This window comes from Mustela erminea, chromosome 4 (genome assembly GCF_009829155.1).
Source record: "Mustela erminea isolate mMusErm1 chromosome 4, mMusErm1.Pri, whole genome shotgun sequence".
Taxonomy (NCBI): Eukaryota; Metazoa; Chordata; class Mammalia; order Carnivora; family Mustelidae; genus Mustela; species Mustela erminea.
Window position 1 is genome coordinate 87549779 of NC_045617.1, and position 25204 is coordinate 87574982.

Consider the following 25204-nt stretch of genomic DNA (forward strand, 5'->3'; position numbering starts at 1 on the left):
AAGGGCACAGCTGGGCCCCTGCCTTCACATCCATGGTGCTACAGACTGGTGGGGCGAGGGAACTGAAGAGCAGAAGAATGTTCAGGGCAGGGACACAGAACCCTCCCCATGTGTTGCCAAGCAGAGACAGGATCAAAGGGGCATGGAGGACCCTACGGCTGAACAAATGCAGTCACCACTGCCTAACAGCAGTCACAGAAGGACCTATGAGGCAGACAGTAGGAGCTAAAATACATGCTCCGGATGACGCCACAGGAAAACTAGTTCATGCTTCTCCCCCAGAGGTTAACGAACATTTCCAAGATACAGACAAGGAGAGGATTCTTCTTGAACTTGATCAAGCTAGCAAAATTCTCAACGCCTTCTTAGCCCATTCCCACGGATTCTGTGTGATCAGAATGTATGCCCCCTCTGGACTTGGACATAGGCAGTTCCTCATGTTTCTTCCTCTGGCTGGACCAGTCCAGATCCAGAGAAGCCCCTCCTGTACCCTCTGCTGGTGCCTCTGGGCCATCCCCAAACCAAACAGCCACGTACGGCCCTCCTGGTAAAGGTGCTGTGTATCTCCCATGGGAAGAGGGCAGGGTTGAAGAGAGGGCCCAGTCACCCCGGAGGACAGGAAGCAGGAAGGGGACTGGCTGATCGCACAGGCTCTGGCAAACAGTCTTCCCTGAGTCTTCTGCCTTCATGGGCCTCCTCATACCCCCGCATTGTTTTTTGAAGCCCATTGATCTGGAATGTGTTTGGGCAGAGATCAAGATGGTGAAGCCAAGCAGCAAATACAGATAAGCTTGTTTACCTGAGGGTGGCGGGTGGAGGGGCGGATACAGGGAATAAGCTGGTGCCTGGGATCCCGCAGGAAACTGGCTCCCACTTAGAGCCACTTAACAGAATTCATCCCCGCCTCTCCTGCTGCACACTCTTCCCCTCATTTCTTGGCATCTGGGCTGCACAAATAAACCGACCCTGTCTGGGCTGGAGGCAGGCAAGTGGCAGGGAGTCAAGGGGAAGAGAAAAGCAGCCTGGTGCCCCATTGGTGGCGAGATGGTGTGGGAGAGCTGATGCTCTGCCCTGAGGGCTGCAGTGGCCCTCACAGTTCCTCCCTCTGCACCTGCCCCCTCCAGTTGCGTGCCTGTCATCTCCAGTGGCTGACATTTATTGAGCACCTGCTATGTGTGTTCCAGGCACTCAGCCAAACTCTTCACACACCATGAGACTGGGCTCTAAGATGCAAGCAACGGAAACCAATTCTGGCTGATTTAAACAGGAAAATAATTTACAAAAGCATCTTTGGTTACTCATAGACTCTATAGGGCCTAGAAACCAGGTTTGGGGCTACACACTCAAGAATAACACCCAAAGAGGGCTGCTAAAGTGATCCAAATTTAGACACCACTGCTGCCGGGCTGACCTGAGACTTGGAGCTTACACCATGGATGCCAACTGGTCATGGGCCACCAGAGTAGCGACATGGTCACCACCATCTCTTAAAGCCATTATAGCAGCCCAAGATAAAGCTCCAGGGTACCCTGGGTCTGGGCAGGTGCATCCAACTGGCAAAGCCAAGTCTTCGGCAGTGGAAGATGGGTTCTGCCATCTACTAAGACCCTAACACACACAGGGAGAGAGCAAGGCATGCCCCCAAAGAAAGACAAGTGTCCACTGCACAGGCATGACCTTATTTATCTCACTGAAATCTTGCAAGAACACTGTGAAGTAAGTGGATATGTCACCCTCATATATCAGAACAGGTACCCCAGGATACAGAATTGTTTAGCAGCAGGAGGCCCAGGAGCCCCTGTCTCCTAACTGTGTTGTCCCTAAGCCTCCTGTCTGTAGTGCCATCAGACAGAAAAGAGCCTGTTTAACATAGCCATCTGCAGGAGAGAGAGAGAGATCAAGAATGAGAGAGAGAGAATGTGTGTGTCTCTGTGTGTTTAAGTGTGGATGTGTGGGTATGAAGATGTCTTTATGTGTGAATGTGTTTGTGTGTGTCACTGTGTATGCCTGTGTCCATGTGTGAATGTGTGTGTCCATGGGATAAATGTGTGTGCGTGAATGTGTGTCTGTGTGTATGAATGTGTATGCCTCTATGTGTGAATGTGTGGGTGTTAGTGTGTATGAATGTGTGTGTCTGTGTGAATGTGTCTGTGTGTGTGAATGTGAATGTCTGTTTTGTGTGTGACTGTGTGTGTCCATATAGGTGAATGTGTGCGTCTCTGTGTTTGACTGTGTGTGTATATGAATGTGTATGTCTCCATGATGAATCTGTGGTGAATGTGGGTATCTCTGTGGGTGAATATATATGTCTATCTGTGTGAATATGTCTGTGTGTATAAATGTGAATGCCTGTGTTTGTGTGTGAATGTGTGTGCGTGTGTGTATGAATGTGTGTGTGAATGGGCATATCTCTGCGGGTGAGTGTGTGTGTCTCTGTATGTGAATGTGTGTGTCTCTGTGTGTGAATGTGTGTGTTTGTTGGCAAGTGTGGGTCGAGGATCTTTCCCTGACTTGGTCATTTTGGATGTCAGAGTCCTAGTCATGACAGACTGATAGTCATGCCCATCTGCTCATTTCAGGTATATGTGTACAAGCGGAGCTAAAGTCTCTCTAACTCAAGACTTAGTGAAGTCGACCAAAAACTCTGTAAAGGAAACAGCACACAGGGGTGTGTAATTGGCACTGGCCACTTGCACATGCTGAACTGATGCCCATGTATACCCTGACAGTGTGTAGTTTCAGGTGGATATCTGCAAAGAATATAGATTTGGAAGGAAACACAGGGTCTTCTGAAATCAGTCCCGTAAATTGCGAGCCTCTCATCTGTTTTGCTTGCCCCATAAACCTTGCTGCCAATTCTCAGCATACAGCAGGTGCTCAGTAGCTATTTATTGAATGAATGAAGGAAGGAAGGAATGGACAAGCGAGTGAATGAATGAATTGGCCTCCTCATGGATGATGTCGTAATACCCTTAACCAGTGCGACCAGTGGCCATATGGGTTTCTCCCTGCAGTGACGGTCTGCTCAGCCCCTCATTCTTCTGTTCCCCACATGGTTCGACGGAAGCTTTGGTGTTCATCTCTTGCTTCTTCTCACTTGTTCCCCACATCCTGGTCTTTGCTTATTCATTGGTTTAAAATGCTCTTTCAGAGTCTAAAATCTATCCCCATTAGTTTTTGCAGGAAGGCTTTGATTCTTTCCAAGAAGCTCTGAAAAGTCTGAGCAGGTGAAAGCAGCACCACTCGTGCCTGGAGAGGATACCCAGCGTTTGCCGGCTGGAGAGCAGGGACCAATGATGGGAAGAGGCTGGACCTGCAAGAAGGGGAGGCGCCCCTACCAACCCAGACTCGAGGAGCCTCCGAAAATAACAGGGCTAGGTGATATAGCACACTGTGATTTTCACACAGCCATCAAGAAGCCTAAAAGGTTAATGTGTTTTATGTGCAGGTGACACACTAGAGACCCAGGATATCAACTGTAGGCCTGGAGGAGCGCCCAGTCCTTCAATGACGAATGTGCCGAAGGAAATTACCTGCTTACAGCGTCCAAGGGGTTGGCAGCATCCTTGCTCTCTGTTGTCCGGACATCTCCACTCAGGGCTTTGAGATGGGTTTCTGCACATCTGAAGCACTGGAAGTCGGGAAGGGGCCTGCAGTCCCCTGGGCTGGAGGGAGCTTTCCGGAAGGGTAGCAGTCAGTTTCCAGCCTCGGAGCAGGAGGGCCACACATGTATGTTCCATCTCCCTTCTACCTGTTTTTTCTTGTTCCTTTGCCTCCTCCTCTGTATCAGCTCAAGCCCTATCTGGCAGGCAGCAAGAAGGACTGTGTCACAGGTAGACAGGTGAGCTGAAAAGTAATAATCTGACCATGCTCTGTCAGTGCTCACAGCAATGGGGCTGTGGCTTTCTCCTGGACACTTTTGGTTTTGTATCTTTCAGCCCCTATGTCTGTTTACCTCCAAGGGTGAGGTTCCCATGCATCCGTCCTGTTTACTGCAACCCACCCCTGAGCCTCATGCCCCCTGGGGCTTACATAATGGTGGGCATTGGGCAGTGATGAATGCCAGAGAAAAATAAAGCTGGACATGGGAGAATGGGAGTTAGGGAGGGTCTGATTTTTGACAGGGAAAGGGTGATGTTCGAGCAGAGACCTGAGGAGGTGAGCCAGGTGGACATGGGAAAGCCCGCTCCAGACAGAAGGGACAGTGTGTTTCAGGGCTCCAAAGAGAGGGAGGTGTGCTGTACATTTGACCAAGAACAGGGATGGGTGTGGCATTAAGTCCGGGGACCAGGGGGAGATTGGGGACATGAAAGCAGATCAGGGCTGAGAGGTTATGTGTTTCTGGAAAAACTCTTCTGGACAGGCTACATGTATTAACTCCCGTCATTCTCCCCCAACAAAAACCTCTGGGGTAAGGATGATGATGACCCCCACTTTTTGGATAAGGAAACCAAAGAACAGAGAAGTTAAATAATTTCCCATAGACCATGGAGCCAGGATTTAAGCAGGTTTCGTCCAGAGTCTGTACACCTACCTGCTTTCCTGTGTCATGCATTATAGTGACTCACCAGCTTTTGAGTGGGATAGACACAAATCCCAATGTGGGGCCCAGGTGGAGGAACTTTCACCCTGGCAAGTGGGGGAGGGGGGCGCTGTGTGCTTCTGGGTCCTTATGTCCCACTCCTCACGGGATTACAGTAAAGTAGAGAATATGTGCACATGCTCACCATGCCTGTGGGTCATCGTTCCCCTCCCTGTCCTGCTTCCAGGCAACGGCGGCAGATCCTACAGACCAGTCATCATGGGCAAGGACAGTCTGAGGAGCAGTGGGCAGCTCAGCCACAAAACTCAGGAGGGGGAGCCTCAGGGAGGGCCTGAGTGGAGGGCACAATGTGAGAGCCGGCCCCTGTGACGGATTTTTAAACTGAAGAAGGCTTGAACCTGTGGAAACAGTGAGAGCAGCAGACGGGGAATGCTGAAGGAGGTGATGGTGGATGGTGGCGCTCGGAACACGTGTCTGAAATAACCAGCTGTGACCCCCCCCCCCAGTTTGTTGACTGCACCCCGGCTGCAGCGCTCCTCTGGCTGTTTGCAGAGTTGGGCACCGTGTGTCATTATTTACAGAGCTTGGAGCTGTTTGCAAAGCTTGTCGCTGCCGGGGCCACCATTTAGAGAGCGTGGCACTGTTTGTCATTTGTGGAGTTTGGTTTTATTTGCAGGGCTCGGTGTGGCTGTGAGAGGTCAGCCCTGCTTGTGTAGATGTCTGCAAGGATCTGCCATTGTCTCTCTTGGTGACCTGCTGTAGGCAGAGCCCATTCCTCCTGTTTGTTGAGCCTGTTAGTGTTGATGTCAGAGTTTCTGTGGATGTCCAGATCCTGTCACTGTCATAGGTATTGTGTGCAGTGCCCCTCCGTGCCAAGGTCCCTGTTTGCAGAGTCTGCATGGGGACAGCTACAGCGTCTGCAGAGCTCGGCACAGTTGGTTCCATTGTGTGCAGTGCCCCTTGCTGCCTGAGGCCATCTTTAGAGCCCACCACAGTGAGGGTTATGGTGTCTGCGCCCTGGGCACCACGAAAGCACAGGTGATCATTCTGTGCTACTCTTCGCCGAGCTTTATCACCGTTGGCATCACTGTCTGTATCATGGTTTGCAGAACCCATTACTGTCTGTGCTTCTGTTTGCAGAGCCTCTCATTGTGTGTAACACAATAGCACAACCTGGGTACACTCTCCTTAGCTCACCACAACTACCAAAAGCCTATTTCTGATCTCTGGGGACCACCACTCCCCCAACCGAAAGATGGTTCATGTGTGCCATCCCCATGCCTCCTGACGCAGGCTTCTGTGCCCTCCCGACTAAAACACACTGTCTCTTCTCCCTGCCCTGTGCAGTGGGCCCCACAACCTGCTTCCTGGGGTTTGACTTCACTGCAGGATCCAGGTCCCATGAAACGGCTTTGTACCAGAAATGCAAGCAGACCTACAGAGGGGCCGGGGTTGGCAAACTCTGGCAGGAAGGGGGGAAATGATAAGGAAGGAGAGGAGCCATCAGGTAAGATTAAAGGGTTTTGCTTCTTCATCTGACAGGGCTTGAAGGCTGTCATTGGGAGGGAGATGGCTTCTTACAGCACGGGGTATAATTAATTAAGGGCGAGGGGAGGCTAGTGCAGGCAGCTGGTGCGAGTGATAAAGTGGCATCGTGAAGCAAGTCCCCAGTGGTGATAGAGATTAGGGGCGCTCATCACATACAGGCACTGGGCTTGCTGCGTTCAGTGTCGGGAGGGGGCAGGGCTCTTTGGACAGAAGGGTAAGGACTGGGCAGAAAGCATTTGTGGGTGAAGCTCTGCCTCCTTCAGACCCCAGCACCTCGAAGTTCAACCCCCTGCTGAGAGAACCGGGGGGGGGGGGGGGATGCCCATTATGCTACTGCTCATTTCTTGTAGAAGGGAATTGGGAAAATGAGAGCATGTGTTAAAGGGGAAAAGTCAAAAGGAATGGTTAAAAGAAAGTTGAAAACATTTAAAGCATAAGAAAAGCATAGACTGTTGAAAAAAAAATAAAGAAAATCCTCATTGAAAGCCAGGAAAAATGTGTGCCGAGGATCAAAAAGACTAGCTTCTGGAAAGGAATAAAAAAAAAAAAAAACACCTCGGCATGGCTAACTAGTCAAGAGAAAAGAGGCCAAGCAAAGGAGGAGGCTGGGTTATGTGTATAGAATCTATTCATATATTTACAGTTTTTTGTTAATTATTTATCACAGGGAAAGGTCAGAGGCAAACTTAGAGTCAAATGTCCAAGAAAATAATGTGACAAGGCCTCTGGTAAGGAATTCCAAAGCTGCTTTAAATACTTCAAAGTCAGGGAAGCAGGTGAAGAGCATGTGGGATCACAGTGCAGAAGGTACACACGGGATGAAAGGGGGCCAGCCGGCGGACGGGCTCAGCAAATCCTGTGCCGGGGAAGACTGCCCAGAGCCCTCCGCTCTTAAAGACTTTTGATGCTGAGCTTGCACGGAAAGATAAAACACTAATGACGACAGGAACCCCTTATGTTGCTTTATGGTTTACATTTTTTTTCTTCCTTACATCAATTCATTTTATCCTCACATGAGCCGCTAGGTGGGTAGAAAAGAATTTTTAGTAGCCCCATTTCTTAGATGAGAAAACGAAGATCAAAATTGGTGGAGAGGCAAGAACCCTCAGCTAAGTGACATCAATGCTGGAAAGAGAGCCCAAGGCCCTGAGACCCAAAATCTTAGCGCAGTACCCTCCATCTTGGTTTGGTTTTCTGTAGAAGCAAGGGTATGATACAAGTAGCTAATTGGGAGAAAAAGGAACAGAGGGACAGAGAAGGTGAGGAACCCCCAAGGGATGTGCCATTAAGCGGGTTAACACGGTGGAAGCTGGAGTTCCATCCTGCAGGAGACCTCACGTAACACAGTGGCATCAAGCCTCCAAGATTACCTCCCTGGGGGTGGGGGAGCTGAGGTATGTATCCACCAGCTTTGGCAGCCATGGAGGGCTGCTCCGGGGGGCCACAATTTCCAGCATGTCTGTCCTACCCATGCAGACTGTACAGAGGCCCTCAGGCTGTCACTGCTGTTGCTGCCTGGTGTTTGGGCCGGTGCAGGGAGATGTGAAGGGCTGAGGGGATGCAGGTGGGCACCAACAGCACCTGCTACACACGCTGGCTGCCCCAAGTCTGCCTTTCATTCAGAAATGGATGTAAATAAGCCATAGGCACCTGCCGGAAGCCACTTGGACCTCCTGGATGGACTCAAGTGTGACACTGAAAAACTGTTGTGCAAGTTATGTTACTTGTTGCCCCCAATGGTCACTGTGTGTGTGGTCTGGCAGATCTCCAACTGCACCTGTTCCTAACAACTGGCCCCTTGGGATGGGCGTTACCTCTCTCTCAGATAGACACTATTATGATTATCTTGTAAGACGGATCCAGTTAAGACCACATTTCACACCTAAAAATACCGAGATTCTGCAAGATGACAAAACTTGCCCAAAGCCACAAGGGAGAGCCAGAGGTCGCACTGAAGAATCCATGCCAGCTTCTCCTAAACCTCACATGGTCCCTGTAAATATGAAAAGGTGAGGTCTTCCTTTTGGAAAACCCCTTCCTGCCATCTCCTCCCCATAAGATGAAAAAGCAGGAAGGAATAGAAATGAGTAAAGCATGGTTTTGCTTAGCTCCTGGGAGACAGATCCTCAATAAGATAAGAAGGGAATTTGGAGCCTCTGGGGTGACTTCCCTGACACTCATCCATCACGGAGTGTCGCCTGGGGGCTGTGAGACTGCAATGCTGTAGGGAGTCTGATGGTCTACGCGCATGTGTGGGTCTTGATGGGTATGGGGGGATCCCAGTGGACATGAGGAGATCTTGATGAGCATGGGAGGGGGTCCTGATGGGTGTGGAGGGGTCCTGATGGGTGTGGCCACCAACATGAGACCTCACCAAAGGTCTCTGTGGCCACCAACAGAGACCCAGATGGAGAGAACTCCTGGGCTCTGAATCTGGAGTCAGGTGAGGAAAAAGGTGAAAATGATCCCCCTTGAGCATCCTGGGGCCGAGAAAATATTCAGGGCTCTTTCACACTCACTTCTGGCTGTCTGACCTCCAGCCCCACGGCCTCACCAAAGCCTCCCTACCTCTCCTGCCTGGAATTCCTCTTTTTTTAGAGCAGTCAACCCAAGCACTGAGAGGCAGTAATTGGGAACCTTTTGTTCCACACAGTCTCTGCCATGCTCCTGGGGTTGCAAAGTTACTTTCTACTGCCAGGCACATGGGGTTTGGCCTTTTTCATGTATTTGAACGTTTACAGTCTGAAAGGGAGGGGTCGGTGTGGGGAGAGATGGAGACAGGTTGACAGAGGGAGACCTGAAGGGAGACAGGGAGAGGAGCCGAAAGCAAGATCAGAACGCTTGGAGAGAAAGAGGCGGGCAGACACACCAGGGCGAGAAACAGGACGCAGAAAAACACTAACAATGAAGAGCCTGAGAGGCAGCAGGAGTCCAGAAGAGCAGACGGAAAGGAGGGAGGTAACAAGGAGGAGAATAGACAGATGCAGAAAAGGAGCTTACGTGTGGATGCACGCACATCAGGGTGGAGGGGGAAGAGACAAGGAAAGAAGGGGAATGCCAGCAAGTGATCCCCCCACCTTGGTTCCCAGAGTCCTGTGCTACCTGCACGCTGAACCGCCCGGAATGTTAATTACACACTATTCTTAAGCAAACCTGAAAACTCGGAGGTTCGCTGAGAGGGGAGCTGGCAGGGAGGGAGGGAACCTCAGGAAGCAGGCAGTGCCTCCTGGCCCATCCCAGGGAAGGGAGCAGGGGAACGTTTGGGTGCCATCACAGAGAGAAGCTAGGCATACAGTGGTCCCTCAAGAGGAGGGAGACGCTGGCCAGCTGGGCTTAGGAGAGTCTGGACGGAGACACCAGGGAGACAAAGGACCCTGGGAAGAGGAAGCTCAGGAGGGGAGCGAGGGGAGGAGGGGCATCAGGAGAGGGGAGATGCCCTCCTCACCCCACCTTCTGCAGAAAATAATCCCCTTTCTGCCCTCCTGTGCTGAGATGGGTTGGCCCCTCCTCAACGCCACCAAATACTTCCCTTGAAATTCATTAAGGCACCTTCTCTGAAGCCTTCAACAAGCCCTGGCTTCCCAGCCAGCTCCAAGTAGAAAACCTGCCTCTTCTTTTTAAGGAGCCGATAAAAACTGACAATGCAACTCCCTTCTGAGCGATGAGACTGTTCCTTTACGGCTGGTCTTTCAGTCCATATCATCTCCATGTTGCACATCCCCAGTCCCTCTAGACACAATCTGTCTTCAGATCAGGCCTCCCAGGAGGCTAGAAGATACCCAGGTTTGAGGATATAGTCCAGGGGCTCCACCCACAACTGTGTATACGCCTCTTGGGAAAGGGAGTGTGCAGGCCGCCATTTTGCTCAGCCTCTCCTCTGTCCAGCTGCCAAAGAAGCCCCCCATATCCCTATCCTTTTCCTCCCTCCCCAGCCAGCTGCCAGCCCCTGCCCCAATGGGGCAAGAAGGCTGGAACATACCTGCAGGGTTCATGATAAGGTATAAGGGGCTATGGTGGAAATCCTTTGCCCAGATGGAGGGCAGAGAGAGGCCCTGGACTCCTGAAGTCCCTCAACAATGATGACGTTGTATCCCAATAGACCTGGGCCTTTCCTACTCTCCATTCCCTGAACAGCCTGCCTTCAAGAGCTTCTCGAAGATGCTGGTGTGGTCTGGGTGCTTGGCACAGGCTTTCTGTCTGCCTTGCCCTGACATCTTCATAGAGGCCCCAACCAGCCAGAATCCCAGCCAGGCCCACACTAGATGTGTGAGCACAGATGCTGGAGGCCATTGGCATACAGACATATGCCACATATACATATATGCATGCCTGCCTAAAGACAGAAATGCTCACATAAGGGGATAGTCAAGCACACAGGCCCCACATAGGCAGACAGTCCAGAGCTCCATAAATATAAATTAAATTAAATATGCACAAGCATACCCATGGCAAGTCATCAGGCCCCTGCTCTGCCCAAGGCAGAGATGTTTGGGCTAAGCAGCTTCTGCACAGCTAAGGAGCCTTTGATTTGACAAATAAATTACATTTCTTTCATATTAAAGAAAACGCTTTGAAGAAGATTCAAAGCCTCAGGCCAGGAAGCAGTGACCACCCTCGGGGACGGGGGAAGAGGTCAAGCTCTCCTGTCCCTACTCCTGTCACCGCAGAAGTGTCCCCTTCCTTGAGGCCTTGAAGGGCATTGGAAGTCATGATTATGGAAGGCTGAGATGGGGTCAGTGCGTTTCACAAGCCCTGCGGCCTGGTAGTGGGAGGGGCTGCCCAAAGGTCTCTGTGCAAACTCTGAGCATTCCTGTAGCCCCAGGGAAGGAGCAGGGGCGGGGCGAGGCGGGGGAGAGGAGGGGAAGGCCTCACGGGAAGAAATAGCAAGTCATCAGCCTGTCCTGGGGTCTCTCTCATCTCCCTTCTAGACACCTCCTTGATCTTTCCTTTATAGTGACCTTCCAAGAGTCTAACAGACTCACCCCCTCCTGTGTTAAGGACATGACCTTTCTCATCTTTCTGGGGCATTCCTGGAGGCAAGAGAAAGAATGCTTTGCTGAGACAGGAGAGATGTCTGGGCAGCACCCTGCTCTGCTCATACAGAAGCTGGGCTTCATAGGAGGGGCTGAAGACCCAAGCCATTCCTCCAGCCGGCTGAACACCTTCCTCTTCTGAGTGTTAATAATGCTCCTTCCAGGCCAGGGCTTTAGGGAAACAAACAATAACTACTCTCCCAGCTCAGAGAGAGGTGGCCTCAGAACTACCTGTTGGTCTCCAGGACACTTCCCAGCCTGTCCTTCTACCCCAGGACACCTGCCAGTCCCTGCTGAAAAGCCTCCCACGTTGATCTTAAATGTAATCAAATCTTTCGAAATGGGCAATTTTCTGTAAAGTTCACTGCAATTCTCAGAGTGGTTTGCACTGCCTCGTGACCCTAGGAAGGCATTGGAGGGGAAGGTCAATACTTGAGGAGGAAGGCCTTCTAGCGTGCAGACTAGCTCCAGCCACGGACCACACCCACCTGAACCTCCTTTTCTCCATTTCATCAGATGAACACTAGGCACACAAAACTTCAGAAATCACCCAAGCCCCTTGTTTCACAGATGAGAAAGCTGAAGCCCAGAGAAGGGGCATGAATTTTCCGAGAATGCAAGGGTTAGAGTTGGAGACTGAACCTCCTTGTTCCCATCCTGTGTTCTTTAAACATTAACTTCCAAAACAGCAAAACTCTCCCCAGATTCCTGAAAGGTGATTATTTATAAATACCCAGCCCCTGTATTCAGACTATTACCTCTGTATGGGATGCCCTCTCTCCCATACTCTCCCAAACATTTCTCTGTGACACACTTCTACGCGTACGCCAAAGCCCAACTGAAAGTTCACTTGCTCCTTGGTTCCGCTCTCCACCCCCACCCAACCTCCACAGATTGAATCACCACTTTCTTGGGTTTCTCTAGCCCTTCATGTGACTCCTCTGGGCACGTAACAGCTGTACCTGATTATTGACATGTCTACTACTCTCCCTGGGCCATATGTTTCCTCTGGTGGTAGGGAAGATCACAGCAGAGTTTCACACAGTGTCTGGCCCAAATGGCATTACTAATCGAATATCAGTTGTCTGTATCAGTGGACGTATAGAGGGAGAGAGAGTTTGAGAATGGTCCTCAGGATTCAAGGTCAAATTTCAAGAAATGGGGCTCAGACTGGGGATGGTGACCCTGTGTATTGAGCTTTCTCTGCAGATAGATTTGTATCTGTGAGGACTCTAGCATTCCCCCACAACAACCAAGGCTGGATGGGTCCAAGGAAGGGAAGTGCCCCAGTGGAGGAAATACCAGGTGACCTAAGAGGGCCCTCCCCTTCATCCTTCTTTGCTGGGATGGAGTTGAGGCAGAAGCAGCCTTGGACCAGAGCCCCCAGACACTGGTCTTGCTTTGTTGACTCTGAGAGATGAGCAAGGTTGTTCTGCTCCCTCTGCTTCCCCCATGTGGGTTATTGATGACTTACACACCCTAAGTCAGTGTTGAGATGGCCCCTTCCCTTTGACAACAGGTGCAGCCCATGGTCCTGAAGCAAGAAATGTGGGCCAAAAGTCAGGTTTGAGGGTAGGGTCTGGGATAGAGTTTGAGTGCAATATGAGAGACCAGGCTACGGTAGATTTGAGAGACTGGCTACCACCATTTGTAGAGATCTTTCAGCCCCCTGGAGGGGAAATGGTTCCTGTCTTTGGAGAGCTCCCAGTCTGAGCAGAATAAAGAAGGAACATACACAGACATGCACATCAGGGCCCAGGGCATAAATAGTGCTGAGACATGGATGCAGAAGATGGGCAAGGGCAGCAAGCATCTGGAGGAGAGGCAGAGACAGGTAGAAGAGGCGGCTGGGGACTCTCTGACCTGTCTGCTAGCTGGTGGTGAGCACAGCAATGCGAATTCTCTAGAAGTTCCTGGTGGCACTCAGATATAGTGCTATGTGTGTGCGTGCATGTGTGTCTGTATGTCCATGTGCCTGCCTGTGTGTGTGCTTCTGTTTGGCAAAATGGGAGAAGTGGAATGGAAATGGGACAGGACATTTGGAGATGAGCAACTAATTTCCTGTTAATGGCTGGTTGCTTGGCAACCCAGCTTCTTTCTGCCTACTGCCCTCAAAACTAGACTGTGGAATTTTTAGTGTTAAAGCACCTCCCATGGAAACTCAATCCTGTGAGAAGCCAGCCCATCACTGTCCCACCTGCCCTGCTCTACCCCCTGAGTGACAGAGCAGAGAACAGGGCACAGGAACCAAAGGCACAGGTACACATAGCCTGCCAGCATCTCTCATTCCATCTGTCCTGCCGTCCCCTCCATGCGCAGTCATGTGCACATGCATATGCACACACATGTGTTTGTATGGGACATGTGCACATGCACAAAAGTGCACTTATATGTGACTCACACATACATCGTCATCATAACAAGCCATTACCATATTTGAGCATCTACCATGTGCCAATTATTTTGCTATGAGTTTTGTACTAATAATTCCTTCTGTTACTCTTTCCTGTGACCTTATGAGTCATATTAGCATCCACATTTTATAAAAGATTAAAACAGGAAAACTTGTTTGGGGACCAGAGCACTCGTATGGAGTCTGAGAGGGAAGGGAGCCACCCTAAAACGACACCACGATAACCTCCATCCCTACCTTCGGAGGTTAACTCCAGCCAGAAAGTAAGAAAATGAAGCACAAGGGTCCCTTTCTTCTGCCCAAACAGCCAGGACCTCAAGGAATGCCCTGTCATCTACCAACCTCCCCCCGAATCAGTGGACCGGGGACAGGTGCCTGAGTTATTCTGTGCCTTTGTTTACATGACAGAGATTCAATAACAATTATCCAGGGTCCCTTCTATCAGAATCACAATTTATTTAGAGTGAAAATACGCTATCTAAACAAACAAGCTGACATTTCTCAGTCATTCTTGCAGGTAGGGATGGCCAAAGAACTCTATGGGGCTTTTAGAAAAGTCTTTTAAAGGGGGATTCCCCCAGGTGGAGAAAAGGAATTCCTTATTCGCTATTGGTGGGAATGTAAACTGGCACAGTCATTATAGAAAATGGCATAGAGCTTCCTCAAAAACCTAAAAAATAACCCAAACGTATGATCTAGCAATCCTGCTTCTGGGTATTTATCCAAAGGAATTAAAATCACTAGCTCTAACAGGTATCTGTACTCTTATGTTCACTGCAGACACCTAAGTGTGTTCTGAATGCTCCACCAGCCAGGGTTCTCCTGCCTCTCTCCTTCTCCTCGGGCCTCCCTATTCCCTGAGACACAGCAATATTGAAATTAGACCAACTAATTACCCTGCAGTGGCCTCTAAGTGTTCAAGTGAAATGAAGAGTTTTAGGTTTCTCACCTTAAATCAAAGCTAGAAATGATTAAGCTTGGTGAGAAAGACATGCCAAAACTCAAGACAGGCCCAAAGCTAGACCTCTTCCACAGAGGAGTTAGCCAAGTTGTGAACACAAAGGAAAAGTTCTTGAAAGAAATTAAGTGCCACTCCAGTGAACACAGACATGGTAAGAAAGTAAAATGGCCTTATTGCTGATACAGAGGAGATTTTAGTGGTCTGGAGAGAAGACGAAACCAGCCACAACATTCCTTTAAGCCAAAGCCTGATACAGAACAAGGCCTCCCCCAACTCTCTTCAGTTCTGGGAAGGCTGAGACAGGTGGCGAAGCCACAGGAGAAAAGTCTGAAGCTAGCAGAGGTGGGTTCATGAAGGTTAAGGGAAGAAGTCTTCTCCATAACACAGAAGTGCAAAGGGAGGCAGCAGGTGCTGGTGGGGAAGCTGCAGAGAGTTCTCTAGAAGATCTAGTTCAGATCATCCATGACTGGGGCAGCCCTAAACAACAGATTTTCAGTGCAGATGAAACAGCCTTCTATTGGAAGAAGATAACACGTAGAACATTCACAGAAAGAAGTTAGTGCCTGGTTTCAAAGCTTCCAAGGATGGGCTGACTTTCCTGTTAGGCCCTAATGCAGCTGCTGACTTTAAGTTGAAGTCAATGCTCATTTACCATTCTGAAAATTCTAGGGCCCCTAAGAATTATGCTAAACCCACTCTACCTATGCTCTATAAATGGGACAATAAAGGCCAGGTGACAACATATCTATTTACAACATGGTTTGCTGAATATGTTAAGCCCACTGAGAGTTGTGGCTCAGAAAAAAAGATTCAAAATGTTGCTGTTCATTGACAGCATACCTGGTGAATAAAGAGCTATGGTGGACATGGACAATGACATTAATGCTATTTTCATGCCTATTCACACAACTATTCTGCATCCATTTCATAAGCCAAGTAGTCATTTCAACTTTTAAAATGTATTTAAGAAATACACTGCATAAGGCTATAGCTGCCATAACAATTCCTCTGTTGGATCTGGACAAAGTAAATTGGAAACCTTCTGAAAAGAACTCATCATTGTAGATGTCATTAAGAAACATTTGTAGGGGCATCTGGGTGGCTTAGTCATTAAGAATCTGCCTTCTGCTCAGGTCGTGGTCCCAGTGTCTTGGGACCCACATCGGGCTCCCTGCTCAGCTGGAAGTTTGCTTCTCCCTCTCCCTTCCTTGCTGTGTCTCTCTCTGCCAAATAAATAAATAAAACCTTTTAAAAAAGAAAAAAGAAAAGAAACATTTGTAATTCATGGGGTCAGGTCAAAAATACCAATATGAATAGGAGTTCAGAAGGAGTGGATCCTAGTCCTCATGGAGGACTTGAAGGGGGTTCAAGACTTGAGTGGAGGAAGTACCAGCAAATGTGGTGGAAATAGCAAGAGAACTAGAATCAGAAGTGGAGCCTGAAGATGGGACTGAGTTGCTATAATCTCATGATCAAACTTGAACTGATGAGGAATTGCTGCTTACAAATGAGCAAATACAGTAGTTTCTTGAGATGGAATCTACTACTGGTGAAGTGGTGTGCAGATTGTTGAAATGACAACAAAGGATTTAGAATATTCCATAAACGTAGTTGATAAAGAAGCAGCGGGGTTTGAGAGGGTTGACCTCAATTTTGAAGGAAGCTCTACTGTGGGTAGAAAGCTATCAAACAGCATCGTATTCTATAAAGAAATCGTTCGTGAAAGGAAGAGTTCATTGATGCGGCAAACTTTACTGTTGTCTTATTTTAAGAAACTGCCACAGTCACCCCAACCCTCAGCCGCCACCACCCTGATTAGTCAGCAGCCAACAACATCGAGGCAGGACCCTCCCCTAGCAAAAAGATTATGACTCCCTGAAAGCTCAGATGATAACACTCTCTAATAATAAAATATTTTTAAATGAAGGTATGTACATTGTTTTTTTTAGAAATAATGCTATTGCACACGTAAACGACTATAGTATATCGTGTATAGTGTGAACATAATTTTTATAAACAGTGGGCAACCAAAAAATTTATTTGACTTGCCTTATTGTGTTTACTTTAACGGCAGTGGCCTGGAACCAAACCCATAATATCTCCAAGTTGTGCCCGCATTAGTTTTTTGCGTGAGGGGAAGCTCTAAAACTGTGTTCCAGAATCTCTCTCAGAAGCACACATACTGAAAAGACAATTCCAGAATCTTATTCTTAGCAGACATCAGTCTGCATAACAAAACACACGGGGTACAGCAATGAAATTTAATGATCAAAATGCGGGATAAAATATTTTTATTTACATGCCTATTACACTTGCTATGCAATAAAAGTAACAGTATTTTCCTGAACACTTTTCATAGTCAGTGTGTAGCTATCTCTCCATCCCCCACTTTTGCTGGTTCTATGTGAGGCTCCACTAGCAACATTTCAGGGGAAGGAGGGAACACCTGGAGAGAGAGAGAGAGTGATGGACGATTTACTTTTGACTCATGTATGGAGTCATGGAGCCAGTGGCAACCCTCCTGGACTATTCCTTGTCCCCCCAGTTGTGGGGAACAGGAGGCAACTGGAGAAGACACAAAATGGGCTCACATCACATTAGCAATCTCTGTTTCCTCCTCTCTTTCTTATTTATGCAATATAATAATTAATTGCTTCATATTTGCTAACAGGAAAGAGAACCAGTTCAAAAGAGTAGGGTTTCTTATACAGACAACTTTTCTGTTTCGTGGGCAAATATTGGTATTGTGATACAGAGTGAAGTAATTTATCTATTTTGAATGCTCATTAACAGCTGTTAAACTTTATCATTTATTAATAGACTAATCATTCATTCAATTAAAAAGTTAAATATAGAAACACTAATGGACTCAATTTAAATAATTAAGTCTAACATAAGTGGAGAGGGACTGCAGTAGAGACCTATGTTCTGCAAAGTGTTTTGCATGTGAAAAAAGAAGACTGTGTGCAGACTCCCAAGTGACGCATGACACACACAGATACGGACTCATGCACAAGAATCGGGACAGCACTAGACACAGCAAGCAGAGGTAATGCCCGGCTCTGATTCTCCCAAAAGGGACTTCAGACCCTGTGGATTCACCCTTGCATGTCTGGCTACTCCCAGCTGGCGAAGGCCCAGGGCACAGGTCAGAGGGAAAGAAGGATGTGAGTGATCTTCATGGTGGGATCACCAGCGATATCTCTTGCAGCTCCAACCTTCCCACTTCTGGACACTAACCTTGGGATTTAGCACACTCCTCGGACATGACCTTCCTGAACTTGAGCCTTGTGTGCTGTGCCTGTGGTAAGCAGACTCCATGAAGAGTTTCACAGCAGATTCATCCTCTCTGTTAGCAGTTCCTGGTGCCTTCCCAGGTTTTCATGAACACAAGAAAAATGCTTGGGGATGTTGTTAAAATGCAGATTCCAACTAGCAAGACTGGGAGGGCCTGGGAGTCTGCATTTTTTCTCTCTTTTTAAAGCTTTTATTTTGGGCACCTGGGTGGCTCAGTTGGTTAAGCAGCTGCCTTTGGCTCAGGTCATGATCCCAGCATCCTGGGATCGAGTCCCACATCGGGCTCCTTGCTCAGCAGGAAGCCTGCTTCTCCCTCTGCCTCTGCCTGCTGTGCTCGCTTTCTCGCTCTCCCTCTCTTTGACAAATAAATAAATAATCTTTAAAAAAAAATAAAACTTTTATTTATGCATTTACTTATTTATTTGAGAGAGAGAGAGAGCTGGGGAGGGGCTGAAGGAGAGGGAGAAGTGGAGAATCTCGAGTAAACTCTGGACTAAGGACAGAGCCCAAAGCAGGGCTCAACCTCATAATCCTGAGATCATGACCTGAGCCGAAATGAAGAGTCCGATGCTTAACCAGCTGAGCCACCCAGGTGCCCCTGGGAGTCTGCTTTTCTAAAAGACTGTTGTTGGGAATGATCCAGGGCTTCATTTTGAGCAGAGTCCTTTCTTTTCTCTGGAAGCTCCACTTGCTGGTAACCTGTCATCTAAACACGGGATCTCTTGCCGCTCCAGCGTTTGGGTTTAGAGCTCTTCTGGCTGGTTGAGGGCACAGTGGGTTGGAACATTGTAATCTCTCAGTTGGTGCAGACTGTCCAACCCTCTCCTGAAGCTGAGTACAGAGCAGGACAAGCCAGGTGTCCTCCTGGCCCCAGGGAACACACAGGCCCTCAGGTAAGAAGCCGTGGGCAATCCCGAGCAGTATCAGGTATAGAGATGTGTGCGGCCTGGGAGCTTACGAAAGGAGTAATTATCCTGACCCAAGCAATCAATCAAGGTCTCCCCAAGGAAGAAACCCTTCGGTGGAGACTGCAGAGGAAGGGGAGTGGGGAGAGAAGAAAATAACAGAGAGGATATGCGCCATGTCCCAGAGGATGACCATTTTCTCTCTGGCAGCACCTGCTTCTGAAGCTGTTTCTGAGAAACACCCCTACCTCCAACCAAATGGATGGTCACTCCTTCCTTTGAACCCCTAGTGTTCTGCTTTTTCCTTTCTTATGGCACTCACCCGTCTCCCCTCCGATGTACTACTACGTGTGAACTTGCTATCACCAGCAGCTGCCATTATGGTCCTGAAGGCGGGAGCAAGCTGACTTGAGGCATGATCTTCAGCAAATCCGGAGATGCCCCACATCATAGGGCCATGAACATACATCAGTGGAGCTCCTGCTTCTGAGGCACCCAGCATCATGCGGCTCCCATCGGGGCTCAGCCACAAGCTACAGAATACAGAATGGGACTAAAATGCATGTTCTGGAGTCAGATTGCCAGAGTTCCATTCCCCCAGGTCCCAGTCATGTGACCTCGGGTCGCTTAACATCTCTGGGCAACCACGTGCCTGTCTTTAAAACGGGAAATACCGAACTCCCAGGCTCCCGTGCTTTGAATGAGATACTGTGTTATTTATACACTTACTGTATCTAAGAACTGCTTAGCACGGGAGCTCAGTGGTAGCTATTACTACTCGCTATTATCTGGCTGACTGATGACTGAAATCAAATAGTCTTCATGTCCGAAACACCCTCTGTGAGCTTCAGCAGTCTTTGACTCTGAAATCCAATCACCGTTTTCATAGGAAGATAAGCCGCGCCCGAGCAGGAAACCTTCCGTGACGCGCTCCTCTGTCCCAAAGCCGCGGCTGCGCACTAGCTTGCCCACCTTCTGTGCAATCAGCACGGCAGTGACCGGTCTTAAATTGCCAAATACTTCGGCACCCGGTATACATCTTGAATCTCCAAAACACACTAAATTGCACCCAGAAGAGATTTTTATGTTTTCTAGGTTTTGCAGGCATCTTACTTATTTGAAAATTGGGTGAGGCTGGGTGAGGCTTAGGGGGAGTTTATCCCATGTAAGAACAGTGGTGATGAGGAGTGCCACAGGTCCAGAACCAAATCCTGGTCTTGTCACCCCCACAGAGTCATACCCACAGCAGAGGAACGCACCCTGCTTTCTGGCATCAGCTTTGGGGTGATTCCTTACGTTTTCTGAACTTCAGCCTCCTGATCTGGGAAGTTAGGCTGCTAGAGGCATTTCCTCCGAGGTTTCTTGAGAATAAAAGGAGATGATGAAGATGAGCATGTGGTTAGCCAATGGGCGGACATGTGACATGCGGTTCTCATGCGTCTCTGCTTCCCTGGTTCCCTCCAGCTCAGGACAGGCCAGGCTGGGAGAAGGCTTGGCCTGCAGGAGGAAGAAAAAGGCAATGCTGTGGGCTTCTCTGCCCCAGGCTGACCTTTAGCCTGTCCCTGTTGTTTGGAAGCATTTGCGGCAGGCATAAGAAAGCTTAAGGAAGTAGAAAGTGTCAGCCCTTGCAAGGTGTTGCTAGAAGATGGCAAGGGCCTGGTTAAATAAGCCCCTGGGGAACAGTGTTGGGGAGACCCTTTGGAATAAGAAATCACTGCCTCTAGGCCTAGCACCCGCTAATGGGGGAGGGGAGGGTTGTCCGGGCTGGCAAGAGCAAGGGCAAGGGCAAAAAATTGCATCTCTCTCCTTGGTAGTATTTCTTTAGCATCCCTTGAAATGTAAAAAGCCAGATTCAACAAACTCTGTTGCCACCTTGGACTCAGGCATCCAATTTACATATAAATGGAGACTAGGAGCTTCTGAAGGGAAAGGATGTTGGAGAAATTGTCCCTTGAGGATAAAGCTTCAGGGAAAATCCAGAGAAAAAGCCCAAGGGAGAAGGCCTGAGAGAGGGATCCTGAGGTTGCCTCTTGTGTCTATGTGCTCAAGAGGACCTGTGCTTCCAAGTGGCTGGGAGCTAGGGGGCCTCCCTATGTCTTTGGTTACCAAGACAGTTCCCCAGGAGCTGAGGTGTGAGTGGTAATCCTAACAGTTAACATGGACACAGAGCCTATGAAATGCAGGACACAATTCATACTGCCACGTTTTGTTCTCAAGCACTCTGGTGGCTCGGCATCATCACCAGCACCACTTTACAGATGAGAAAGCTGAGGTCCGGAGAAGCGAAGCAATGAGACCAAGATCCTCCAGCTAGAAGGTGACACAGGCAGCTCTGATGCACTATGCAGTGCTGCCTCCTGGGACCGACCCAAGAACCTGGGGACCAAAGCCCTTCCCAGCACTGCCAGCCTGTCTCCTGTTGCCACCATGTGTCTGCGGTCTGTTCACCCACAGTTTACACAAATCCCTCCCATGAAGCTTTGGATTTACCAAATTAATAAATTAGAGAAGAGATCTGGCTTTTATCTCACCAATATAGAAGGTGAAAAAAAAAAAAAAACTTTCAAAACCGTTACAGGGAAGAGGTGTCAATCTCAGCAGAGATATGTTTTCTAATTAGGCAGAAATAAAAGAGGAGGTGAGACTGTCCCAATTTTAGCAGTTGGGGGGAATCAAGAGAATCATCAATTCTTAATGGTTAAGAAGTTGGTTTGAAGGGAAACTGAGAGCAGGGGCAGCTGGGTAACTAGGCATGTGGGTGTTTTGCTTTTGTTTTCCTTTAATTTATTTAATTTTTTTTCTTTTTTCTTTTCTTTTTCTTTTTTTTTTTAAGGACATTAATGGTTTTTTCCCCCCTTTACTTTTTTTTTTTTTTAATCTTAGTCTGACTGGGACTCTTTACATTGTGATGTAGCATATAATAGTTTCCCGTGCTTCCACCCCCTCGCTCCCCATGGTATTCCTCAAAACATGAGAATACACAAAAATGCTTAATAAATGCTTGCTGACTGAATGGTAATTCTGTTTGAAATTGTGTCTCCAGCTCTGGTCCAGTATCCATCAAGGGCATGAGAAAGTCACAGGCACAGAATATTTGGGCTGGAGAAGACCAGACCATAGAGCCCTCTTTGTTCCATTTCACAGCAGAAGGGGTACAGGAAATGGGGGAGATAGAGCCTGGAGTACACAGTAGGTTAAGGATGGGGCCACATGGGAGTGGGATATTCTCACTCCCAGGCCGTAACTCCTCAGTCCTTGGCTGATGGAGAGAAATCAGGTAGCCCATTAAAAACAGACTCCATTAGCAAACCCAGGAAACCTCATCAGTGCTGGAAAGCAGGGGCCATTGAGCACAGCCCTGGAAAGAATAAGGACTCCGCTCTCAGCACCATCGTAATCTCTCTCTCTCTTTTTTTTAATTAACATATAATGTATTATTAACCCCAGGGGTACAGGTCTGTGAATCACCAGATTTACACACTTCACAGCACCCACCATAGCACACACCCTCCCCAATGTCCATAACTCAACCACCCTCTCCCTACCCCTCTCCCCGCAACAACCATCAGTTTGTTTTGTGAGATTAAGAGTCTCTTATGATTTGTCTCCCTTCCAATCCCATCTTGTTTCATTTTTTCCTTCCCTACCCCTCAAAACCCTACTTTGCCTCTCAACTTCCTCATATCAGGGAGATCCTATGATAATTGTCTTTCTCTGATTGACTTATTTCGCTCAGCATAATACCATCTAGTTCCATCCATGTTGTCGCAAATGGCAAGATTTCATTTCTTTTGATGGCTGCATAGCATTCCATTGTATATATATATATACCACCTCTTCTTTATCCATTCATCTGTTGATGGACATCTTTCCATAGTTTGGCTATTGTGGACATTGCTGCTATAAACATTTGGATGTAAGTGCCCCTTTGGATCACTACATTTGTATCTTTAGGGTAAATACCCAGTAGTGCGATTGCTGGGTCATAGGGTAGCTCTATTTTCATCTTTTTGAGGAACCTCCATGCTGTCTTCCAGAGTGGTTGCACCAGCTTGCATTCCCACCAACAGTGTAGGAGGGTTCCCCTTTTTCCACATCCTTGCCAGCATCTGTCATTCCCTGACTTGTTAATTTTAGCCATTCTGACTGGTGTGAGGTGGTATCTCATTGTGGTTTTGATTTGTATTTCCCTGATGCCAAGTGATATGGAGCACTTTTTCATGTGTCTCTTGGCCATCTGGATGTCTTCTTTGCAGAAATGTCTGTTCATGTCCTCTGCTCATTTCTTGATTGGATTATTTGTTCTTTGGGTGTTGAGTTTGATAAGTTCTTTATAGATTTTGGATATGAGCCCTTTATCTGATATGTCATTTGCAAATATCTTCTCCCATTCTGTCAGTTGTCTCTTGGTTTTGCTGACTGTTTCCTTTGCTGATAACATCCCATTTTTAAACTAAATAATTTTCCCCATGAGAGCCCTGCAAGGATAGAATAAGCATTGCTGAAGTCAATTTAGGATTAGGTCAGATTCCTATCCCCAAAAAAGGGACAGAAGGAAATGAACATTGACTGAGGGCCTACTGTATGCCTGGTGTGTGTGCCCCCTCTGTTCTTCATAGGAAATGCGGGAGGTAGACTTTTTTTGTTCTGTTTTGATAGATGAATAAACTGAGACCCTGGGAAGTTAGATGACTTGCCCCTTGGGTTTCAAATACAAGTCATCTGAGTTTGAGGGGTCAGTTTGAAGCCCTTCATGCTTGCTCAAGGATTTCAAGGACAGAGAGAGCCCAGAGCCATCCCTCTGAAGGAAAAGTTGAATGTAGTAAGATGAGCACTGGACTTGGTAGTCAGAAGACCGCTTGTAGCATTCCACAAGACAGACCTCATGCTGTCCGATGTTTAGCACACTGCCTGGCACATAAGTAGTGGCTCAACAAATACTTATTGAATACTTAATTCCTATTGTATCTGACAAAGCAATCAGATGCAGGATGCATGGAAAGAACTCTTAAAAGTCAATGATTAGGAGATAAACAATCCACTCTTAAAAAACATAGTCAAAGATTTTAATGGACAATTCACCAAAAAGCAATGCAAATGGCCCGTAAACACATGGAAAAAGTGAGCAGCATCACAAACCATCAAAGAAAAATGAATTAAAGCCACAATGAACTCTTATTAAATAACTACCAATTAAAAAATTTAACAAGCTAACAACCCAAAGTGCAGATGAGGCTATGGAACAACTGGAATTCTCTTACACTGTTGATGGGGATACACAATGGTACAGACACTTTGGAAAAGGTCTGCATATTTCTTAGAAAATGAAACATACGTTAGCCCTCTGACCCAACAATTCCGCTCCTAGGTCTTTACTCAAGACAAGTGAAAACACACATCCTCAAAAAGATATACAAAAATGCTCATAGTAGTGTTATTCACAATCACTCAAAACTGGAAGTGATCCAAATGCTTATTAACAACAGAATGAACAACAAGCATATGATATAGAAATCTTGTGGATGCTATTTAACAAAAAAAGGAAATGAACCCCTGATATGTGCAAAAACAGACTGAGTGAAAGAAGCATTGCTCAAAAAGGGATATGTACTGAGTGATTCCATTTCTATGTAGTTCTAGCGGGCAAAATCAAGGTATGATGCAAAACATTGAAATAGTGCAGCCTGGAAGTTGAGCAGGGATTAACTGAGAAGGGGAACAGAGGAACTTTCTGGCATGATGGCACGTTTGGTGTCTTGGTAAGGATTTGGGCTATACATCTGTCAATGATACAGTGTGCATGCTGAAGTGTTTAGGGCTGAAGTACACAGATGTCTGCAACTTCCTTTGAAGTGCATAAAGAACCAGATGGATTAAGAGGTGGATAAGGGATGATAGATGGGAAGATATGTGAACAAACAAATACAGTGAGATGCTAGTTGTAGAATCTGGGTGTCCATTACGCACACTTTCTGTATGTTTAAATTTTTCATAATATAATCATTGGATATTAGGGAAAAATGAATTAAACTTGGATTCCACTCTTGGACCCTAGCATGGACACATGGTCTTCAAGGACACTGAGGGTCTCCCCCTGCCCACTTTATAACCTCATTTCTCTCTACCTTGTACCTCACTCTCCACACTGTGGTCACAAGGATCCCCTTTAACTTCCTCAAACCCACCAGGTACCACCTCAGGCCACAGGACTTTTGCATGTTTTGTCTCCTCTAAAAATTTCTCCTTCCTTTTTCCTCCCAGATAATGTCACAGACTTCAGCTCAAGCAGTCTTCCCCTGGGTACTTTCTCTCTCTGACACTTGCAACTTCACTAGCACCACCCCTTCAGTTCTTGGGAGAAAGACTTTTTTTTTTTCTTCTGTGAGACCACTTATAGTTCAGCTCATAGTATAGCTCTTCTGTTCATTCTTCACCCCATAAGACTAACAGCTCCATGATGGTAGGGCCCTGTCTATTTGGGATCACTAAGGCCCAGCCACAGGC